Here is a 10766-nt window from a genome sequence, read left to right as displayed (position 1 = left end):
TTAAAGCCAAAAGGGCGTATACAAAAAAACAATTTTTATTCACTTTCCTTACAGATCTATATGTTATAAACATTTTTAGGCTAATTGGAGTAAAAAAAAATGTTTTTATACGCCCTTTTGGTTCTGCAGGGCCAGAAGGGCGTAGATTTTGAGATGCGACCTTCCGGCATTAGTAACGCGATATAGTAGTCCATTCTTCAAAGGATCTAATCGAGATCTGATAGATAGATTGTTTAAATTTTGTAGACAATATTTGAAAGATTTGTACCATAACGAATAATCAAAGCTACCAAAAATGTTATGTTCTGTGAAATAAAATAAGAAGATAAAAAGATGGTGTATACATAAATTCGATAGCATTAATATCACCATGTAAAACTACAAAATTGATAATAGAAATAGCATTAACTAAAAGTGTTAAACTTATTTTTCCAGGCGTAATTCTACAGCCACCAGAATACTATTATGCAATGGAAGTTTTTCATGAAATTGATGTAGTGTTTGAATAGTAGAGAATCGTATGAAAATCTAACTATTGCATTGGTCCTCATGACGAAACTTTTGAAAAATTTGGATATATTTTGACTCAGCTCGTCAACTAATTTAGAAAATAATACATATGTCTTAAAAGTTTATATAAGTATGTATATATATCTTTAAATAAAAATTACATTCTCCTATCTTTTTATTAAATTCGCTGTTGCATTGGTTATTTTTTTCGAAATTATTGAAACTTTTAATTGATTAAGTGTGTTCTCTATGCTACAATCAAATGGTCCTGTGACTTTCAACTATTGTGTTCTCACATGAAAATTAAATTAGCCGACATTTAATAATTTTTAAATTTTTGTAACAAATAAATTATGGCAAAAAAAATTAGAAAAAAAAATTGACATCTAGACATTTAAAAAAATTAAAAATGCAATTTTTTTAAATAATTTTTTGTAACAAATTTGTTTGTTAAAAAAAACTTTTTTAATTGTCAAGTGACTGCTAACTTTAATGTCATTGTTCTCACAACTCAAAGAGGATTTAAGTTTGCTCATCAATATCATTCTGACTTGAATTTTTGTCAAATAAAATTTATGACGTTTGTACATATGACAGTGTGATTTTATAGACGAAAATTTCCAGGTATAGTATCATAAGAAATCTATAATATCGATTGAATTTGACTTGTTTTGCAGTCGGTAACGCGGCTGAATTTTTTTAAACGTATGACGTGAGGGAAACATCACGTTTAGAACCTTGAACGATTTACAAATGTCACACTTGTGATGCTATCGCTTTTAGAAGCTTCACATTTTTGAAGTATAACGTTTCTTAACATGAACGTTCTTTAGACATCACATTTCTAGCATATATATTTTAGGATTAAGTAACATTTATGAAAACTAATTTTCGGCAAGTGTCACATTTCTTACATGTGCTTATCTCGACATCAGACGTTTGGGATATTGCACCTTGCTAAAAACATTACGTTTTGTATAGTCTCTGTTAGGACTAAGTTGTGGCACCCAGCCTTATCACCGGCTTATTCGTATTAAATGAACAATTTAAAAAATTGTGCTTTAATTATAGATTCAAATATTTCGCGCCATTTTTGTATCAATGTAACGTACACATTTATTAGATGTCAAATATCATATGATATACTTTGTTAAGAAATAAAAGAAAAAAAATTTTTATTTCTCGAAAAAAAAAAAAAAAACAGTAAAAATATTCTAGTTCTTAAAGATTGATGATTTTACTCTTGAAAAAAAAATCTAGGCAGTTTTTGTGGATAAAAAAGTAAAAATAAGAATGACTATTTTTTTTTATGCATGTAGACCTCGATCAAACAGGCATGGAATTGTTGACGTGCATTAGCAGAGCGGTAATGTTATCATATATGTATATATATAATTTTTCCATTTTTAGCGGCTGACCATATTGTAACTGTGTAAGAGACTCGAGTACTTTTAAGTGACCAAGATTGATAGAATTTCAATGATTACGGTATTATACAGTATACACAATCTAGATTCATCGGATGTATACATAGACTGATTGAGTGAATAAGAATTATAACAATAGCATGGATCCACAATAGCACTCGATACTAATAGAATTATTGAGTTTATCTCATCCACTTTCTTCGTACACAAAAATAATACAATGCGCATGGATATTGTGGTAAATAATATCATCATAACAAATTTGTATATAATTAATTATTAACAAAAAAAAAATAGTATTAAGTGAATTTCAGTCCAGAAAATTAAAAAAATTGCAAACTTTTTTTTTGGCATATGATCAAAATTGAAAAATTTAAAAATATTTTTTATAGAGTCCTATGACTTTTTCTGTAATTGAGAGAGCTATAGTCTTTTCCCTAGAGAGGGGGCCAGAAAAATAGTAGAAAGGGATGCATGGACACACTACTACAACTAAATCGTCTCTCACACAACCGCATAACGGACTATGATTGGCTCTCTCCCCTAACAGCTCACACCGAGATTCTTTGCGCTTCCAGAACATTAAAGGGTTAAAATCTAATTCCATTATATTTTGAATTCCAAACAGTTTTCTTAGTTTTAAAGTGTACAGTCAAATTTTTATTTTATTTAAATAATTTTTATTGCTTATTGAAAAAAAAAATAACTTATTAAAATTTCATATGTTTTTATTGTTATCCATGTTTGGTTCTATAGAAAAAATTATAGTATTTTTCCGTGTATTATCGTACTTTTATTATTTAAAAAATAAAAAACATTCTTTGTTAAAAAATATTGTTACTTGTTAGAAACTGAAAATGATGGATCCACGTTGACCTGTTAGTTTTAGTGAAACTAATCCTTTCCTAACATAACAGTTTATTATTTAGAAGATCAAGATAGAATCTTACGTAACAAAGGAGAAGGGGGGTTTAATAAATTATACGTATACTTACATGGGGGCAGGGGGGGGGTCAAAAGTCACCAAAATTGTCCTTACGTAATTAATGAATGACCCCTTACTACTTTTAAAAAATCCCAAAAAGTGAAAAAAATCTCATTTTTCAAATACTCATCATAACACCCCGTGAAAAAATATTCTGATCAGACCTGATATGGCCTATTATGGCCATATCAAGATGTACACAAACCTAAAGCATAAATAAAATTTATCATTTCTGATTTTATTTTATTATTTAAAAAATATGAATGACACTAATTCGTAGTTGATACAAAATTCGTTTCAGATGTTTGTACAGCTTTATTCAAAAACAGATACACTGTATTAGAGTACAAAAATCTTCTCTTTTTGGAACTTAAACCTTCAAAGTCAAGTATCTAGAAAAAGAACAATTTCGCGGCCAGGTGCCATCTACTGAGGACTTTTAATACTAGTTTCGATAATGCGGAACATGTGATTGCTCCGTGGTGATGTTTTTGTAACTAACTAATATGTTGTCAGATTGATAAATATTTCATTGATTATTTAATTTTTTTCCAAAATTTTCAAATAATTTTAATAATACATGAATAAATAACTGAAAATTACATTTCATGATAAATATATAAATCATACACAAAAGATTTTTTCATTTGGCATAATATTGCATGAAAAATAATAATAACATCAATTTTATATTGTATTTATAAAATAAAAAAAAATTTTATTTTTTGTAAATTTTAAACTGGATAAAAAACGGTAACCGATTGGTTTTACAACAGTAATTTTTTTTTTTTCAAAGTTTCTTAAAAATGTAGAGTAATTCGAAAATTTCATAAAATTTATTTATTTTTATTAAATTAATAATCTCAATTAAAAAAAATTAAGAAAACGGTAGACCCTGAAGGCCATCCGTGCAACTTCCCGCCCATTTCATACCTAGGTGTTTAAAATTATGTGTTATTTTGAGCTCTCTGAGCTTAAAGAGATAACTTTTTATGCTTTTGAGCTCTTCGAGCTCAAAGGTCTGATAGAAGTTTGATAAAACACAATTTTTCAAATTTTTAAACCGCAATAACTTTTTAATGAATGAACCGATTTTTACGGGGTTGGCGGCGATCGACGTGGTTTTTTTTTTATATTAAGAGTTGATTAGTTTTTGGAATTGATTGGTAGAGCCGTTTAAAAGTTATTCCAAAAAATGTCGGAGTTATGCTGAAAAAACAATTGTTTCCAAATATTTCGTCGAGGATATCTCTCGAACCAATCAACCGATTTTTACGTTCTAGGCGGCGATCGACGCAGTTTTTTGAGCTCTAAAAATTATTCTATTTCATTAAAAACGATCCGATAAGAAATGTCGAAGTTATGTGAAAAAAAACACTTTTTTGGGTTTTCCTTCGTTCACGATATCTCTCGAACGAATCAACCGATTTTGACCGGATAAGTGGTGATCAACGTGGTTTTTCAAGGTTAAAGGCGGATTAGTTTTTGGAGTTTATCGATCGAGCCGTTTAAAAGTTATTCCAAAAAAACCACTTTCAAAAATGATTTTTTTCTTATTTTTTTTGAGATTTTTCAAAATTTCTTAAAATCTATCGGTCCGAATCGGTTCAAATTCTCAGGAAATCTAAGTTTGAGGAAACTCTTTAGAACGCTGTTTGGTTGGTTCCGATCGGTTTAGTTGTTCGAAAGTTATAAGCGATTCACATACTCACACACACACACACACACACACACACACACACACACACACACACACACACACACACACACACACACACACACACACACACACACACACACACAAACACACACACACACACACAGTGACAATCTCGCGGGGATAGTCTAGGAAGCTTCATGTGACCTTCAAACGTCGAGATCTGATGAAAACTCGATTTTTGCAAAACGGGGTGAAAACAATAACTTCCCGATTTTTGAAAATCTTCGATTTTCTTAGCGGGAAGTTAAAAATTTTGTGAAAAAAATTGAAAACCACAAAATTAATTAAAGAGTTTTTAGAGCAACTTTGAAGATTTTTTTTTTTAATTTATACATTTTACCATTTTTATAATTTATACTGTAAATCTGCCATAAAATATATTAATTAAAAAAAATTAAAGATGTAAATTTGCCGATTCTTAGATTTAAAAAACCTAGTGATCGTACAACAGAATTATCACTCAGATTTAGCTTTATTTGATACTATTAAGTCAGATCCGAAAATATTTCTACAGAATGAATGCATGAACGATCATATATGATTCTATCAAGTCATATCCGGCCTGATAAAATCATATCAGAACATATCAATAAATTATAAACGGGGATATCAAATTATATCAGACAATATAAAGCCATATCAGAATATATCAACAAATTATATACAGATATATCAAATTATATCAGCCCAGATCAAACTATATCAGGCGAGATCAAGTCTGATTAAGCTATATCAGGCCTGATATGGCCAATTTTTATATCAGATCATATCAGGACACATAAAAAATTATGTATGCACAGAAAAAAAATTTACTTAAATCAAGTAAATAATTTTGAAGAATTTCATCTTCTTGATTTAAGTAGAAAAATTCTTAAACTAAGAAATTTTTCTTGGTTTAAGTAAATTTTATTCAATTCGAGAATCTTTTTTCTTGATTTAAGACAATGAAACTCTTCAAAATTATTTTCTTGGTTCAAGAATTTTTCTCTTGATTCAAGTTAATTTTTTTTTCAGTGTGGACATATCCGATCATATCAGGCCTGATATGATTATATCAAAAATTTTGATATGACCATATCAGGACATATCAGGTCTGATCAGAATATTTTTTTTTCACGGGACACTAAACAATTTTACATCATTGTGTCAAAAAAAATTTGTATCAAATATTTAACTTTCTTGTGTTGATTTGAAAGATTTAATACAAAAAGTAAACTTACACATAAAAGTGTTAAATATTTAACAAAAATTTTTTAACTGCAATGACGCAAAAATTTATTTACTGTGTATTATGCAAAAAAAATTTTTCTTCCATAATAGAAGTTAAAAGATCTGCAATAATATAGAATGTTTTTAAATCAATTATTCTAGAATCTTTTATTCTTTTTCGTTTCTGATGACTCGGAAAAGCTGAATTCATATCAATTGGGACGCGCCCTTTTTTTAGACCCCCCCCCTCCCACTTTATTTGTCTGTAATTTTAAAACTTTTTAATTTTTTTGTTTATTCTTAAAATATTAAAAATAAATGGTAAAAATTTTTGATTTATTTGATCGACTTAATTTAAGATAAAAATTATTTCGACCAAAAAAATGTAATTGAAGGATGAGCAAATAATGTTTCTACAAAAAAATTTTTTTTTCAACTTTAACGTGGTCAAACAATCAGTATCAATACATCAGAATTTAGCACAAAGAGCTAAATACTACTATCTTGAACTTGAATTTAAGTGCACACAATGGTAGGGCGATTTGGCTGGCTGAGGAAAGGGTCGCGATATAACACAAAGAAGGAAAAGGTATATATGATGGGGCGAGTTAGTAAAGTCAATCAGAAATTGAGTGACGTTATCTGCTTGTTTTTTATTATCAGAAGATTACTTCTATAGATATGTATCTTATACACACACTTATTTATAAAAGGTTGAATTACTTTTTTATATCTATCAATGTCTACTCAAAGTACGAGGACCTCGGCATTTAATTATACAACACATTTAACCTATTCAGTTAAATACTCAGCTTCTCCCTTGTCTAGGACTTGGGGTCAGTTTTGTCATTCAATCATGAATAAAAGCGATTTTTTTTCATTTAAAGATACTATAAAAAAATTGGCGGTGAATGATTTTTAGTTGATTTGATCTCTCCGGAGTGAAATTCACTCAAAAAAGGATTTTATTTATATTATTATAAAAATGATTTGCGAAGTGAATTTTTTTATTGAATAAAAATAACAAAATAGTTGTTATTCACTTAAAAATTACAAAATGCGTAATTAGCAATTTTTTAAAATAGTATAACTTTTTTCCTTAGTTTGTTACAAAAAATAAATTTTAATATTAAAAAAATTAGGAAAACGGTTGACCCTGAAGACCATCCCTGCAACTTCCCGCAAATTCCATTCCTGGACGCTTAAAATGGCACTTATGCCGTTTTTGAGCTCTTCGAGCTCAAAAATACAATGTATGTGTTGTTCTGAGCTCTCCGAGCTCAAAGAGATAGCTTTTCTATCTTTTTAAGCTCCTCGAGCTCAAAAGTATGATAGAAGTTTGATAAAACACTCATTTTTGAATTTTCAAACCACAATAACTTTTGAATGAATAAACCGGTTTTCAAGCGATTGGCTGCATTCGAAGCAGTTTTTAAACCTCATGAAGAATCTTTAAGTTTGAATTGATCGAACTAAAAATTTCGGAGTGATTCCGAAAAAACACTTTTTTCGGTTTTCTTTTCTTCACGATATCTCTCGAACGAATAAACCGATTTTGACCCGATTAGCGTCGATCGACGTGGTTTTTCAAGGTTAAGAGCTGATTAGTTTTTGGAGTTAATCGATTGAGCCATTTGAAAGTTATTAAGGAGGGAAATACGTGTACAGGCTTAAAAAAATTCAATTTTGTTTTTTTATAAATCGCTTGTAAAACTATTCAAAAATATAGATTGAAAATTTCAAGTCAAAATTTCTATTCGTTCAAAAGTTATAAGCGATTTAGTAATGACTTTAATACTATTTTACATTAACTTTTTCTGTCACTTTTTTCTCAGACGCGTTTTTCTCGAAACAAGTTTTTTCAAAACTGTGTGCAGTCTAGCTCAAAGAGTTTTAAACCAATCATCTTACGATATGGCCTATAGCTATAATTTTCATTATACAATTACCTTGAATATGAACCTCAATCGAAAGCGATATTTTGATTTAAACTATTTTTTTTTTAAATAAACTATGTATAAAAAAGTGGTAAAAAATCACGCCTTAATTTCACAGCCCTCTAAAAAATGCAAGTTTTTACTTTTTTTTTGTGGAATTGAGGTTCATATGGAAGATATACATATAAATGAAGTAATTTTTTTCTGCCATTGATTTCAAATAAAAATTGTGGCTTTCATACTGCACACAGACTGCTAAGTCGGAAGACAACCTACGATGTGTATTAGCTGATATCTCCGCTATTTGTTAACTTATATTGTTGTTTAATACAAAAAAATACTCATAAATATATGTATAAAATAACTTGATAGTTTCAATAAATAATATTAATTTTTTATACCTTAAAAAAATTAATGAAAATCAGCATGAAAACGGCCTTCTACACGCATTTCCCCCCTTAAAAAAAAACCACTTAAGAGCATGTAATACAGTCTGTTGTCGGTAATTCAATTTGGACGAGTGATAACAAATACCAATTGAATATATCGGATCGTTTATTTGAAACACATAAAATGCACTGAAGATTATCAGGCTGACTGTCAATACTCCCAACACTGTTCAAAAAAATTGAAGTAGAGTTTATTTACTATAGTAAATGAAATTTTTTGTTGATAATTAGTTTTCTATTCAAACCTAGTTGCATTTTAATAATTCTGTCTTATAAGTAATCTAAACTAAAGTAAAGATTAACCAAAAAATTAAATCAATCTCAAAGATTATATTGGTTATAAGTTTATGAGTAATTTCTTTATAGTAAAGTTTATTTACTTGAATATATGATGGGCCTGGAGATAAGGCAGTTTTACGCGCGAACTCTACCTATTTATTTATCATTTTGTTATTTTTTTTTAATGATTAAATTTAAAAATAGAAGAATCAATTTATGACGGACTATTATTAACATACCCCGGCCAAGTTTAATAATTTTTTGTTCAAAAATTACTTGGTCAAAAAGCGTCTCAGTATTTTGTCCAAAATTTAAATATTCTCTGTCCTACATGTTCTTGAAAAAATGTTTTTTCACAGTTTTTTTGAGATTTTTCGAAATCTGTCGGTCCAAATCGGTTCAAATTGTATTCAAAATCTAAGCTTGGCAAAGTCCTTTCGAATGACACCAACCGTGATGAAATCAGTCAAACCGTTCAAAAGTTATAGGAGGTTTACATACTTACACACATAGTAAAAAATTTATCATCATTTTGGAGAGTGTTAAAATTTGTGTGTTGAATATTACACTCTAGAGTGTAGAATTTAACACACTAGAGTGTAATATTCAACACAAAAATTTTGACACTCTCCAAAATGACGATAAATTTTTTACTGTGCACATACGCACACACACACACACACACACACACACACACACACACACACACACACACACACACACACACACACACACACACATGCATACAGACCTACAGACAACATCGCGGGAATAATCAGGGAATCTTCCTAAGACCTCAAAACGTCGAGATCTGAAGAAAACTCGATTTTCAAAAAACGGGGTAGAAACAAAAACTTCCCGATTTTCGAAAATTTTTAATTTTTTTAGCGGGAAGTTAAAAATACTAAAAAGTTCTACAATTCAATTAATTTCAGAAACATCAAAGTGATCCTTTTTTAACTTTCCGCTAAGAAAATTGAAGATTTTCAAAATTCGGGAAGTTATTGGTTTTACCCCGTTTTGCGAGAATTGAGTTTTTATCAGATCTCGACGTTTTAAGGTCACAGGAAGCTTTCCTAATTATTCCCGCGATAGTGTCCGTGCGGCTATATATATATATATATATATATATATATATATATATATATATATATATATATATATATATATATATATATATATATCTATATATATATATATATATATACACACGTGTGTGTGTGTGTGTGTGTGTGTGTGTGTGCGTGTGCGTGTGTGTGTGCGTGCGTGTGTGTGTGTGTGTGTGTAAACTTCTTATAACTTTTGAACGGTTTGACCGATCGGATCAAAATAGGTGGCGATTCAAATAGTATCATTGCCATTGAATTTCGTAAAAATTTGAATCAATTCGGTTTGCTAGATTTTGAGAAATCTCAAAAATAAAATTTTCAAAAAATCGTTTTTTTTTTAATAACTTTTAAACGGTTGCACCGATAAATTCCAAAAACTATTCCGCTCTTGAGTTTGAAAAATCACGTCGATTGCACCCAGTCCCATCAAAATCGGTTGATTCGTTCGAGAGTTATCGAAAACGAAAAATTTCAAAAAAAGTGTTTTTTTTTTTTAATTACTTCGAAATTCCTCGTTCGATCGATTAAAACTTAAAGATCCGTTATGAGGTTTCAAAAACTGCGTCTAATGCCACCAACTTCGTAAAAATCAGTTTATTCATTCAAAAGTTATTGCGGTTTGAAAATTCAAAAAATAGTGTTTTATCAAACTTCTATCAGATTTTTAAGCTCGAAGAGCTCAAAATCATAAAAAGCTATCTCTTTGAGCTCGGAGAACTCAAAATAACACAGAAATTGTACTTTTGATCTCGAAGAGCTCAAAAACAAAATAAGTGAAATGTTAAGCGTTTAGGTATGGAGTTAGCGGGAAGTTGCAGGGATGGCCTTTAGGGTCCACCGTTTTCCTAATTTTTTTTTATTTAACGTCGTAATAATAATAATTTATTATTATTTAATAATAATATTTTTTACTTTTTATGTAAGAATTTGTCAACAAAATTTGAAAAAGAAAAAAATAATATTTATGAAAGTTTAGTTCAACGTTCCAAAAGTTACATTTTTTCGAAAAATATAATCAATATTTACAAACTCAAACTTCAAATCAATTAATTGAAATATTTGTCAATAATCGAGAATACAAAACTTTGTTCAGCTCAATAAAATTGTATTTTAAATGTAAAATATTGAAGGTAATAAATTT

Source organism: Cotesia glomerata, linkage group LG6, assembly GCF_020080835.1.
Source record: "Cotesia glomerata isolate CgM1 linkage group LG6, MPM_Cglom_v2.3, whole genome shotgun sequence".
NCBI lineage: Eukaryota > Metazoa > Arthropoda > Insecta > Hymenoptera > Braconidae > Cotesia > Cotesia glomerata.
This window is presented reverse-complemented; position numbering follows the sequence as displayed.